The sequence below is a fragment of the Balaenoptera physalus genome, assembly GCF_965194825.1.
Source record: "Balaenoptera physalus genome assembly, chromosome: 21".
NCBI lineage: Eukaryota > Metazoa > Chordata > Mammalia > Artiodactyla > Balaenopteridae > Balaenoptera > Balaenoptera physalus.
The window spans coordinates 17,240,642-17,254,396 of record NC_138902.1 but is presented as its reverse complement, the minus strand read 5'-3'; the positions used below and the strand labels follow the sequence as shown (position 1 = coordinate 17,254,396).

Sequence of the window (13,755 nt, the reverse complement as noted above, 5' to 3'; positions counted from 1 at the left end):
CGCACAGCAACGAAGACCCAACGCAGCCCAAAATAAAAATAAATAATAAAATAAATAAATTTATTTTAAAAAAAATCTTGTTATTTAACCAATGTATGGGTATGCTTTGTATCTTATTTGTGTCTGTTTCCCCAGCACCATGCAGCTCTTAAGAACATGGTCAGTGCTGGCTGTATTAGCTATGGAAATGAATGGTGATAGACAATTATTCTTTCTTTAACCTCCTATGATCCTAACCCACCTTTTGTCCCTTTCCCTTTTACTCTGCCCTACCTATATTTTGGCTACCTTTATATCTTACCTAGTTCATCCAAAGTCTCCCAATCGATTTCCCCGATACCGGTCTTGCCTCCCTTCTATTCTTTCCTTCTCGTTGCAGCCGAGGTGAGCATCTTGATGTGAAAGTCTCACGAGGTGATCTCTCTGCTTGGATTTCTGTAATGGCTCTGTTGCTGCAACAGCAAAGTCACATAACTTACAAGCCTCTGAGTGATTGTCCCCTGCTTTCCTCGGGCCTCATTGTGGCCGAGTTCCCCTTCTCACCTGACGTTCCAACTACAGGGGCTCCTTTTGACCCTCTAGTATGCTCTGCTTATCCTTAACGGCAAGCCTTTCCCCATGACGATGTTCTGCTCGCATCCCTCTCCCCTTCCCTTTTTCTCTCTGTCCCCTCTACAATTTCCTGAGTCCCAGAGTTAAGGACAGTTCTTCCAAAGCCCTTACCTGATCCACCAAAGCTGGGTTAATTCCACTTCTGTGTGCTCTTTTTCTGCCCCCTTTTTTCCCCACAATAGATATCATTCCATGTTACTACATTCGCTTTGCTCACTTGCTGATCTATATCTTCTCTTAGTCTGGGAGCTTGGGGGGATAGAGACTGAGTTTTTTGAGAGTTATTGCCGATGCCTAGAACAGTGCCTGGTGCATCCTGAGCCCCACATAAAGATCAGTTGTGCGAATAAGTACATCTGATGGCAGATAGGCTGTGGATCTTTGAGGAAAGCAATTTAGCTCATTATCCTGACATGATTTTTGCAGACCAGAAGCTAGCTAGCTAGCTGTTTTTTCCCTCCCCTCCTCTCTCCCCTCTGCTTCTCTTTCTTCTCTCTCTCTCTCCCCCCCTTCCTTTCTTTTCCTTTCCTTTTCCCTCTCTCCTTCCCTCCCTCTCCCTCTCTGTCTTTTATTCTTCCCTCCCTCCCTCCCTTCTTTCCTTCCTTCCTTCCATCCATCCATCCATCCATGTTTTAATCTACATGATTGAAATTTTCATATGACTGACTTCCAGATGAATGGGATGTTACTGTAATTTGTAACAACACCTTTTCATATTTATGTCAGATTTAAGCACTGGGAAATTTTTCTCTGGACCCAGATCTTTGCTTACCATCCAGGTATTTTAGAACATTTTTTTTTTTCTGTTCTATACCTGCTATGTCATGTATTTAAGTCAGAATTCAATATCCATCTCTTCTTCAAGAAGTGTTTTAACCCTGAATCATTCCATTTCGACTATCATTTTCTTATGAAACATTCTTAAGTTTGTGATACACACAATTATGTCCAGTGACAGTCATTCTTGCTTTCCTTTTTATAGAATAAAATTTTAGGAGCTGGCAGTACATCTATCTTTTGGTATTTCTGTAGCGCTGGTAATACCTTAAGCCTTTATTGGGTTAAGTGGAAACTGGATTTTTATAGGAATCAGTCAAAAACTAACCTATATTAAATCATGATTTCTTATGAATATGTAAGATACAGTTGCAAAATGGACTTAGGGATTGTAAGTCTCTTTAAGCAGAAACTGTAATACTTTTTGAATGCACATATTTTTCTTTGGTTTTTACATCCTTGCTTTTACACGGTCTGAACACGTCTGGGACCCTTTTGGGGGGGTTTGTTTGTTTGTTTCTTCATGCACTTGGGCTATCAGTGCTCTCAAAACAGAAATTCTTTACATAGCTACCAACTTCCATATTTTTGCCAACTCATGGAATGAGGAGAATCCTTTGTTACTCCTTTAGAATACACATCCCATTGCATGTATCTTTATTTGTGGACATTCACAACATTATTGAAGTCCTTGTAGGTCAGGTGGCAGTCATCTGTAAACTCTATTCTTTGATATGAGTTGTTCTGATGAATTGAATATCCTGATTAATGAATTTACCATTTATACCATACGTGGATCATCAGGTTTAAAAAAATACAGTACAATATCACTAGGTCTCTCCTTTCTTTTAATTCCTACATTATGACCCTTATATTTTCTGGTCCCTCAGCATTGAGTTCAGTAGCTTATTCAAAGCATGCCCTACATTACATTCATTAAGTGGATGTGCTTCTGATGATCTTCTGTGATGATTCAGAGAGTAGTATGGGTTCTAAAATTATGAATACCAATTATCATTATATCATAAAAGCTTGGAAGTGAGGGTTAATGGAGAGTTTCTGTACATTAGCTGACTCTCTGATCACTTTCCTTTTTTTTTTTTTCTGAATTAGTTGAAATTATTCTGGTTCGTATGCAAACTCAAATAATACTGCACTGGAAATCCGATCTGTTCTAGTGGTTTTTTTCTTTGTTTGTTTCCATGTCCCTGCACCATTCCCAGATTCTTGCCCTGTCCTTGAAGGTTCTATCTGCTGCCCGTTTTTCAAGCCCAGGTCAGTGGCTAAGCGTATCTCGTCAGGTCCCTACATCAGCGTTGTTTCCTGTTTCCTCTGACCTGTAAATGTATATATCCCTTCCAAAGAGGAGTAACATGTTGAATTCCTGTAATTCACACCAGAAGCTTTCTCTTCTGTAGGAAGTGCTTTAATTAGAGGATCTCTGTACCCTAAATTTTGTCGAATGCATCTTCCTTTCAAGCAGCTTTTGTGAACTTAATTAAATCAGAGTTAGGGAAGATGTGGTCTCTGATCTTGGGCTTTGCTGAACTGCTGATTGGCTTGATGTGCTTCTTGGCGTTTTCTCTGGAATGCTGTGTTGGAGGATTCTGTAATCTGTCTTGTTTAGTGCACTGTCGATAGGTTACCGGTCGTTACTCAGAAAGGAAATTGTCCTCTCTGTTCCACGTATCTGAATCTTAACTGCAGGTCTGTTAGAAGTCAAGTATGTGCATTTCTGAATTCAATCTATTAATTCCTGCTCTCTGAGTACATATTTCAGGGGTAAGGAAGACTTTGTGGGCATGGTGGTAGGTATAAACTGTGGCTATATTCATATGAATATATATTCCAAGCACTGATATAAAATTGACAGTAGAGTTTTTAAAAAGCTCCAACTATAGGTACTGACAGTAGTTTAAAACTCCGACTGTGTTCTGGTTGGTCTCCCCAGATGGGAGACTTGTGATTGGGATACTGTTGCCGAATTGCTGTTGCTTCAGACAGCTTTATTTTTATACAAGTTACTTTAAAAATATTTTAAAATATATATACTCTCGAACATCAAAAGCACATTTGGACTCTTTTTTTTCAAAAAGAAAATAAATTTAATGGATGCCCAAATATCTGAAAACTAACATGTTTGCCAGGATTGTGATAATGGTATGTGGACAGTGGAGGAGTTTCAGGGTAGTTGCAAATATTAAACAAGCTTCAGTCCTCTACATGATGAAATGGAAAGAGTATTGGACCAGGAGTTAGAAGACCTGGGTTCTGGTCTGGGCTCTGCTTGAGTCTCGCTCACTTCCTTTTCTTTTTTTATTGTTTTTAATTGTTTTATTAAAGTTTAGTTGATTTACAGGTTTGTGTTAGTTTCAGGGTGTACAGCAGAGTGATTTGGTTACGTGTGTGTGTATATATATTCTTTGTCAGATTCTTTTCCACGATAGGTTATTACAAGATATTGAATATAGTTCCCTGTGCTCTACAGTAGGTCCTTGTGGGTTATCTGTTTTATATATACTAGTGAGTATATTTCAATCCCAATCTCCCCATTTATCCCTACCCCCTTCCCCTTTGGTAACCATAAGTTTCTTTTCTGTGTCTGTGGGTCAATTTCTGTTTTGTAAATAAGTTCATTTGTATCTTTTTCTCACTTCCTTTTCTTATGCACATGTTCTCACCTCTCACTGCTTCTATCTCCTTTGTGGTCCAAAGTAGCTAGACTTGAAAATATGAAATCTCATGGCCACCCTTGATTTTAACGTAGACAGTAAGCAATTAAGGCAATAAATAGGGCAATTGGACCTTATGTTATCAGACTGTGTAACCTCTAAGGAACAACAAACATTCAGGACAGAAGTCACAAGGAATTAGCCACTTATTCCAATGTCTTCAAGATGCCAACTCTGAATGTTAAGAAATCAGCGTAATGGGCTGATTTCTTTCAGGTGAGATATTGACTGTCATTGATACTAGGAGCAGAGCACGGATAGAAATGCAGAGACGTGGGAGAAGGTCAGTAGCTTGCGGCCTTACAGCACCTGTGCTGGAGGTCATTTGGGTTCTCAGAATCACTTGTGCAAGCTTCTTTCCTTTGACAGAGCTGAAATTTTCCAATCTTGACCAGCATTCCCATTAATATGAGTCTTAGTAACAGTTTTAACTGGCCATCTATTTTAGTCATTATTTTTCTTGGTTAAGTCAGACCTGGGATATCATTCTACATAGAACAATCCAAATTAGTAAAAGGTACTTCCAAAAATATATGAGATTATCATATGAAGTGAAGTAAGTCAGACAGAGAAGGACAGATATTGTATGATGTCACTTATATGTGGAATCTAAAAACATGATACAAGTGAACTTATTTCCAAAACAGAAGGAGACTCAGAGACACTACACAAATTTATGGTTACCAAAGGGGATAGCAGGTCGGGACAGGGGATAAATTAGGAGTTTGGGATTAACATATGCACACTACTATATATAAAATAGGTAAACATCAGGGGCCTACTATATAGCACAGGGAACTATACTCAATATCTTGTAATAACCTATAATGGAAAAAATCCGAAAAAGAATATATATGTATAACTGAATCACTTTGCTGTACACTTGAAACTAGCACAACATTGTAAATTAACTATACTTCAATTAAAACAGAAGCAAAAAAAAAAAAAAGTGTTGCTGACCATATACTGAGTACATGTTATATATTGTATTTCATTCAAAGGCATACATTTTAATCTCTCTGAATTTGAATTTGAAGTGTTTATAATTGATGACATTTTCCAATTAAAATGGGCAAAACGTTTTCTTTTAGGGGAAAATAAAATACGGGTGCATCTTGCAATCAATGATATCTAACATTTGATGGATTATGGCAGCAGTCCCCAACCTTTTTGGCATCAGGGACTGGTTTTGTAGAAGACAGTTTTTCATGGACAGATGGACGTGGATGGCAGGGGGGTGGGGGAGGGGTGGGGTGGGGGAGGGGTGGAATGGGGAGGGGTGGGGTGGGGGAGGGGTGGGGTGGGGGAGGGGGTGGTTCAGGCGGTAATGTGAGTGATGGGGAGCAGCAGATGAAGCTTCGCTCACTTGCCCGCTGCTCCCCTCCCGCTGTGTGGCCCGGTTCCTAACAAGCCACGGACCGGGGGGTTGGGGACCCCTGGATTATGGTATTAACCTTTATCACCAGCCGTGATAGCAGTCCCTTTATTCAAGCAGTATTCATAATAAAGTAGAGACAGAAAACCTCCATTAATATGTTTGGGATGCTGGGCATGGAGGGATTTCGCTAAAAATAACCCTTTTACAAGTTGCAGTTGAGCGCTGAGTCGCTATCTGAGGTTGGTCCTCTGTAGTCCTTGTTTGCTTACTTTACTATCTACTAAAACGTTTTTTTTTTAATGGAATTAGAAATCTCCAAGTAAATGGATTTTCCTTTTTGCAAATACACTTCTTTACAAGAAAATAGGTGTTAAGCACTTAGCCCAGAAACTGACACAGAATAAATGGCAACCATAAAGTGCCTTCTGGAAAAGAGCATTTTCGGGCTAAGTGCATGGATTTTGCATTTCCATATTTAGTCCTCTCTGAGAGTAGCCACCAGAGGCAATGAAGGGCCAAACTTCAATGGATGAAGCCAGGGAAGAATCCATCTTATAAATGACTGGACCACTCTGACAGTGGAAATAACTAAGCTCTAAGGTATACATTTATTTTTGAATTTTTCATTTTGAAACATTTTCAGACTCACAACACAGTGGCAAAAACAGGTTTCTTATAAATCCTTCTCTCAGATTCCTCAAACTAACATTTTTAAGAAAAACAGTGCAATTATCAAAATCATGAAATTAGCCTTGATCCAATATTATTTTCTTCATGTATTTATTTATTTACTTTAAACATGTTTTTATTGAAATATAGTTAATTTACAATGTTGTGCTAGTTTCAGGTGTACAGCAAAGTGATTTGGTTATACATATATGTATAAATATCTAGTCTTTTTCAGATACTTTTCCATTATAGATTATTACAAGATGTTGAATATGATTCTCTGTGCTATGCAGTAGGTCCTTGTTTATTTTATAGATCCAATATTATTTTCTATTCCAGAGTTTAGCATATTTTTTCAATAAGGGGCCAAAGAATAAGTATTTTTGGCTTTGTTGGCTATAAGGTCTCTGCAGCTACTACTCATCTCTGCCACTGGGCAAGAGCAGCTGTAGACGATACTTAAATGAATGGTAATGAATGTGTTTCAAAAGGTTTAATCCTAACCTTTCGCAAAAATTTGACGAATGACCTTTCTGTGGTCCAGAGTCCAATCTCAGATCAGGTGTTACATCTAATTATTATATCTCTTGGTCTCCTTAATTTGGAATAGTTTCTCAATCTGTTTTTATATTTAGTGACCTCAAAACTAGCATATTGGCCAGTAATTTTGTAGTTTAGATGTCAATTTGGGCTTTTGTGGTATTTCTTCATGGTCATATTCAGATTGTACTTTTCTTTTTTTTTCTGCTGTGCCTCTCGGCTTGAAGGATCTTAGTTCCCCAACCAGGGACTAAACCTGGGCCCCCTGCAGTGGAAGAGCCGAGTCCTAACCACTGAACCACCAGGGAATTTCCAGATTGTACCTATTTTTTTTTTTAACATCTTTATTGGAGTATAATTGCTTTACAATGGTGTGTTAGTTTCTGCTTTATAACAAAGTGAATCAGTTATAAATATACATATATTCCCATATCTCTACCCTCTTGCGTCTCCCTCCCTTCCACCCTCCCTATCTCACCTCTCGAGGTGGTCACAAAGCACTGAGCTGATCTCCCTGTGCTATGTGGATGCTTCCCACTAGCTATCTGTTTTACATTTGGTAGTGTATATATGTCCGTGCCACTCTCTCACTTTGTCCCAGCTTACCCTTCCCCCTCCCCGTATCCTCAAGTCCATTCTCTAGTAGGTCTCCGTCTGTATTCCCGTCTTGCCCCTAGGTTCTTCATGACCATTTTTTTTTGAAGATTCCATATATATGTGTTAGCATTCGGTATTTGTTTTTCTCTTTCTGACTTACTTCACTCTGTATGACAGACTCTAGGTCCATCCACCTCACTACAAATAACTCAATTTCATTTCTTTTTATGGCTGAGTAATATTCCACTGTATATATGTGCCACATCTTCTTTATCCATTCATCTTTTGATGGACACTTAGGTTGCTTCCATGTCCTGGCTATTGTAAATAGAGCTGCAATGAACATTGTGGTGCATGACTCTTTTTGAATTATGGTTTTCTCAGGGTATATGCCCACTAGTGGGATTGCTGGGTCATATGGTAGTTCTATTTTTAGTTTTTTAAGGAACCTCCATACTGTTCTCCATAATGGCTGTATCAATTTACATTCCCACCAACAGTGCAACAGGATTCCCTTTTCTCCACACCCTCTCCAGAATTTATTGTTTGTAGATTTTTTGATAATGGCCATTCTGACCGGTGTGAGATGACATCTCATTGTAGTTTTGATTGCATTTCTCTAATGATTAATGATGTTGAGCATTCTTTCATGTGTTTGTTGGCAATCTGTATATCTTCTTTGGAGAAATGTTTGTTTAGGTCTCCTGCACATTTTTTGGATTGGGTTGTTTGTTTTTTCGATATTGAGCTGCATGAGCTGCTTGTAAATTTTGGAGATTAATCCTTTGTCAGTTGCTTCATTTGCAAATATTTTCTCCCATTCTGAGGGTTGTCTTTTCGTCTTGTTTATGGTTTCCTTTGCTGTGCAAAAGTTTTTAAGTTTCATTAGGTCCCATTTGTTTATTTTTGTTTTTATTTCCATTTCTCTAAGAGGTGGGTCAAAAAGGATCTTGCTGTGATTTATGTCATAGAGTGTTCTGCCTATGTTTTCCTCTAAGAGTTTGATAGTGTTTGTCCTTACATTTAGGTCTTTAATCCATTTTGAGTTTATTTTTGTGTATGGTGTTAGGGAGTGTTCTAATTTCATTCTTTTCCATGTAGCTGTCCAGTTTTCCCAGCATCACTTATTGAAGAGGCTGTCTTTTCTCTACTGTATATTCTTGCCTCCTTTATTAAAGATAAGGTGACCATATATGTGTGGGTTTATCTCTGGGCTTTCTATCCTGTTCCATTGATCTATATTTCTGTTTTTGTGCCAGTACCATACTGTCTTGATTACTGTAGCTGTGTAGTATAGTCTGAAGTCATGGAGCCTGATTCCTCCAGCTCCGTTTTTCTTTCTCAAGATTGCTTTGACTATTCGGGGTCTTTTGTGTTTCCATACAAATTGTGAAATTTTTTGTTCTAGTTCTGTGAAAAATGCCACTGGTAGTTTGATAGGGATTGCATTGAATCTGTAGATTGCTTTGGGTAGTAGGTCATTTTCACAATGTTGATTCTTCCAATCCAAGAACATGGTATATCTCTCCATCTATTTGTATCATCTTTAATTTCTTTCATCAGTGTCTTATAACTTTCTACCTACCTAAGGAGACACAAGACCTGTATGCAGAAAGTTATAATTGTGTCTCCTTAGGTAGGTTTATTCCTAGATATTTAATTCTTTTTGTTGCAATGGTAAATGGGAGTGTTTTCTTAATTTCACTTTCAGATTTTTCATCATTAGTGTATAGGAATGCAAGAGATTTCTGTGCATTAATTTTGAATCCTGCTACTTTACCAAATTCATTGATTAGCTCTAGGAGTTTTCTGGTAGCATCTTTAGGATTCTCTGTGTATAGTATAATGTCATCTGCAAACAGTGACAGCATTACTTCTTCTTTTCCAATTTGGATTCCTTTTATTTCTTTTTCTTCTCGGATTGCTGTGGCTAAAACTTCCAAAACTATATTGAATAATAGTGGTGAGAGTGGGCAACCTTGTCTTGTTCCTGATCTTAGTGGAAATGGTTTCAGTTTTTCACCATTGAGGACGATGTTGGTTTTGGGTTTGTCATATATGGCCTTTATTATGTTGAGGTAAGTTCCCTCTATGCCTACTTTCTGGAAGGTTTTTATCATAAATGGGTATTGAATTTTGTCAGAAGCTTTCTCTGCATCTCTTGAGATGATAATATGGTTTTTCTCCTTCAATTTGTTAATATGGTGTATCACATTGATTGATTTGCGTATATTGGAGAATCCCTGTATTCCTCAGATAAACCCCACTTGATCATGGTGTATGATCCTTTTAATGTGCTGTTGGTTTCTGTTTGCTAGTATTTTGTTGAGGATTTTTGCATCTATGTTCATTAGTGATATTGACCTGTAGTTTTCTTTTTTTGTGGCATCTTTCTCTAGTTTTGGTATCAGGGTGATGGTGGCCTCATAGAATGAGTTTGGGAGTGTTCCTCCCTCTGCTAAATTTTGGAAGAGTTTGAGAAGGATAGGTGGTGGCTCTTCTCTAAATGTTTGATAGAATTCGCCTGTGAAGCCATCTGGTCCTGGGCTTTTGTTGGAAGATTTTTAATCCCAGTTTCAATTTCAGTGCTTGTGATTGGTCTGTTCATATTTTCTATTTCTTCCTGGTTTAGTCTCGGAAGGTTGTGCATGTCTAAGAATTTGTCCATTTCTTCCAGGTTGTCCATTTTATTGGCATATAGTTGCTTGTAGCAATCTCTCATGATCCTTTGTATTTCTGCGATGCCAGTTGTTACTTCTCCTTTTTCATTTCTAATTCTATTGATTTGAGTCTTCTCCCTTTTTTTCTTGATGAGTGGCTAATGGTTTATCAATTTTGTTTATCTTCTCAAAGAACCAGCTTTTAGTTTTATTGATTTTGCTATTGTTTTCTTCATTTTTTTTTCATTTATTTCTGATCTGATCTTTATGATTTCTTTCCTTCTGCTAACTTCGGGGTTTTTTGGTTCTTCTTTCTCTAATTGCTTTAGGTGTAAGGTTAGGTTGTTTACTTGAGATGTGTCTTGTTTCTTGAAGTAGGATTGTGTTGCTATAAACTTCCCTCGTACAACTGCTTTTGCTGCATTGCATAGGCTTTGGGTCATCGTGTTTTCATTGTCATTTGTTTCTAGGTATTTTTTTTAGCTTCCTCTTTGATTTCTTCAGTGATCTCTTGGTTATTAGGTAGTGTATTGTTTAGCCTCCATGTGTTTGTATTTTTTACAGATTTTTTCCTGTAATTGATATCTAGTCTCATAGCGTTGTGGTTGGAAAAGATACTTGCTACGATTTCAATTTTCTTAAATTTACCAAGGCTTGACTTGTGACCCAAGATATGATCTATCCTGGAGAATGTTCCATGAGCACTTGAGAAGAAAGTGTATTCTATTGTTTTTGGATGGAATGTCCTATAAATATCAATTAAGTCCTTCTTTTTTAATGCATCATTTAAAGCTTGTGTTTCCTTATTTATTTTCATTTTGGATGATCTCTCCATTGGTGAAAGTGGGGTGTTGAGCTCCCCTTCTATGACTGTGTTGCTGTCGATTTCCCCTTTTATGGCTGTTAGTATTGCCTTACCTATTGAGGTGCTCCTATTTGGGTGCATAAATATTTACAATTGTTATATCTTCTTCTTGGATTGATCCCTTGATCATTATGTAGTGTCCTTCTTTGTCTCTTGTAATAGTCTTTGTTTTAAAGTCTATTTTTTCTGATATGAGAATTGCTACTCCAGCTTTCTTTTGATTTCCATTTGCATGGAATATCTTTTTCCATCCCCTCACTTTCCGTCTGTACGTGTCCCTAGGTCTTAAGTGGGTCTCTTGTAGACAGCATATATACGGATCTTGTTTTTGTATCCATTCAGGCAGTGTATATCTTTTGGTTTGAGCCTTTAATCCATTTACATTTAAGGTAATTATCAATATGTATGTTCCTATTACCATTTTCTTAATTGGTTTGGGTTTGTTATTGTAGGTCTTTTCTTTCTCTTGTGTTTCCTGCCTAGAGAAGTTCCTTTAGCATTTGTTGTAGAGCTGGTTTGGTGGTGCTGAATTCTCTTAGCTTTTGCTTGTCTGTAAAGGTTTTAATTTCTCCGTCAAATCTGTATGAGATTCTTGCTGGGTAGAGTAATCTTGGTTGTAGGTTTTTCCCTTTCATCACTTTAAATATGTCCTGCCACTCCCTTCTGGCTTGCAGAGTTTCTGCTGAAAGATCTGCTGTTAACCTTATGGGGATTCCCTTGTATGTTATTTGTTGTTTTTCCATTGCTGCTTTTAATATGTTTTCTTTGTATTTAATTTTTGATAGTTTGACTAATATGTGTCTTGGCATGTTTCTCCTTGGATTTATCCTGTATGGGACTCTCTGTGCTTCCAGGACTTGATTAACTATTTCGTTTCCCATATTAGGGAAGTTTTCAACTATAATCTCTTCAAATATTTTCTCAGTCCCTTTCTTTTTCTCTTCTTCTTCTGGGACCCCTATAATTCGAATATTGGTGCATTTAATGTTGTCCCAGTGGTCTCTGATACTGTCCTCAATTCTTTTCATTCTTTTTTCTTTATTCTGCTCTGCAGTAGTTATTTCCACTATTTTATCTTCCAGGTCACGTATCCGTTCTTCTACCTCAGTTATTCTGCTGTTGATCCCTTCTACAGAATTTTTAATTTCATTTATTGTGTTGTTCATCACTGGTTGTGTGCTCTTTAGTTCTTCTAGGTCCTTGTTAAACGTTTCTTGTATTTTCTCCACTCTGTTTCCAAGATTTTGGATCATCTTTACTATCATTATTCTGAATTCTTTTTCAGGTAGACTGCCTATTTCCTCTTCATTTGTTAGGTTTGGTGCGTTTTTACCTTGCTCCTTCATCTGCTGTTTCTCTGTCTTCTCAGTTTGCTTAACTTACTGTGTTTGGGGTCTCTTTTTCGCAGGCTACAGGTTCGTAGTTCCCGTTGTTTTTGGTGTCTGCCCCCAGTGGCTAAGGTTGGTTCAGTGGGTTGTGTAGGCTTACTGGTGGAGGGGACTGATGCCTTTGTTCTGGTGGGTGAGGCTGGATCTTGTATTTCTGGTGGGCAGGACTGTGTCCGGTGGTGTGTTTTGGGGTGTCTGTGAACTTATTATGATTTTAGGCAGCTTCTCTGCTAATGGGTGGGGTTGTGTTCCTGTCTTGCTAGTTGTTTGGCATGGGGTGTCCTGCACTGTAGCTTGCTGGTCATTGAGTGGAGCTGGGAATTGGCGTTGAGATGGAGATCTCTGGGAGATTTTCACTGTTTGATATTACGTGGTGCTGGGAGGTCTCTTGTTGACCAGTGTCCTGAACTTGGCTCTCCCACCTCAGAGGCACGGCCCTGACACCTCGCTGGAGCACCAAGAGCCTGTCATCCATACGGCTCAGAATAAAAGGGAGGAAAGAAAGAAAGAGAGAGAGGGAGAGAGGGAGGGAGGGAGAGAGAGAGGGAGAGAAAGAAAGAAAGGAAGAAAGGAAGAAAGAAGATAAAATAAAATAAAAGAAAGTTATTAAAATAAAAAATAACGACTAAAAAAAATTTTTAAATAATTAAAAAATAAAAAAGAAAGGAAGAAGAGAGCACCGAAACCAAAAAACAAATCCACCAATGATAACAAGCGCTAAAAAGTATACTAAAAAAATAAAGAAAGAAATGGACAGACAGAACCCTAGGACAAATGATAAAAGCAGAGCTATACAGACAAAATCACACACAGAAGCGTACACATACACACTCACAAAAAGAGAAAAAGGGAAAAACATACATATATCCTGATCCCAAAGTCCCCCTCCTCAATGTGGGATGATTCCTTTTCTATTCAGGTATTCCACAGATGCAGGTACATCAAGTTGACTGTGAAGATTTAATCCGCTGCTTCTGAGGCTGCTGGGAGAGATTTCCCTTTCTCTTCTTTGTTCGCACAGCTCCCGGAGTTCAGCTTTGGATTTGGACCTGCCTCTGCGTGTAGGTCGCCTGAGGGCGTCTGTTCTTCGCTCACACAGGACGGGGTTAAAGGAGCAGCTGCTTCGGGGGCTCTGGCTCACTCAGGCCGGGGGGAGGGAGGGGGATGGATGTGGGGCAAGCCTGCGGCGGCAGAGGCCGGCGTGACGTTGCAGCAGCCTGAGGCGCGCTGTGCGTTCTCCCGGGGAAGCTGTCCCTGGATCGCGGGACCCTGGCAGTGGCGGGCTGCACAGGCTCCCGGGAGGGGCGCTGTGGAGAATGAGCTGTGCTCGCACACAGGCTTCTTGGTGGCGGCAGCAGCAGCCTTAGCGTTTCATGCCCGTCTCTGGGGTCCGCGCTGATAGCCGCGGCTCGCGCCCGTCTCTGGAGCTCGTTTAGGCGGCGCTCTGAATCCCCTCTCCTCGCGCACCAGGAAACAAAGAGGGAAGAAAAAGTCTCTTGCTTCTTCGGCAGGTCCAGACTTTTTCCCGGACTCCCTC

The 13,755-nt window shown here is 39.1% G+C and overlaps 1 protein-coding gene and 1 long non-coding RNA gene across 6 annotated transcripts in view; one reads left to right on the top strand and one right to left on the bottom strand.

Annotated features, from left to right (window-relative positions):
• The window catches only part of UNC5D (unc-5 netrin receptor D), a 590,870-nt gene that overhangs the window by 129,863 nt on the left and 447,252 nt on the right, over positions 1-13,755 (top strand). The window lies entirely within an intron of this gene.
• On the bottom strand, positions 2,499-5,333 carry LOC309651331. Its single transcript, XR_014258006.1, has 2 exons — positions 3,876-5,333; positions 2,499-3,822 (listed from the first exon to the last, which is right to left on the bottom strand). It is a non-coding gene; the product is annotated as an uncharacterized lncRNA (long non-coding RNA).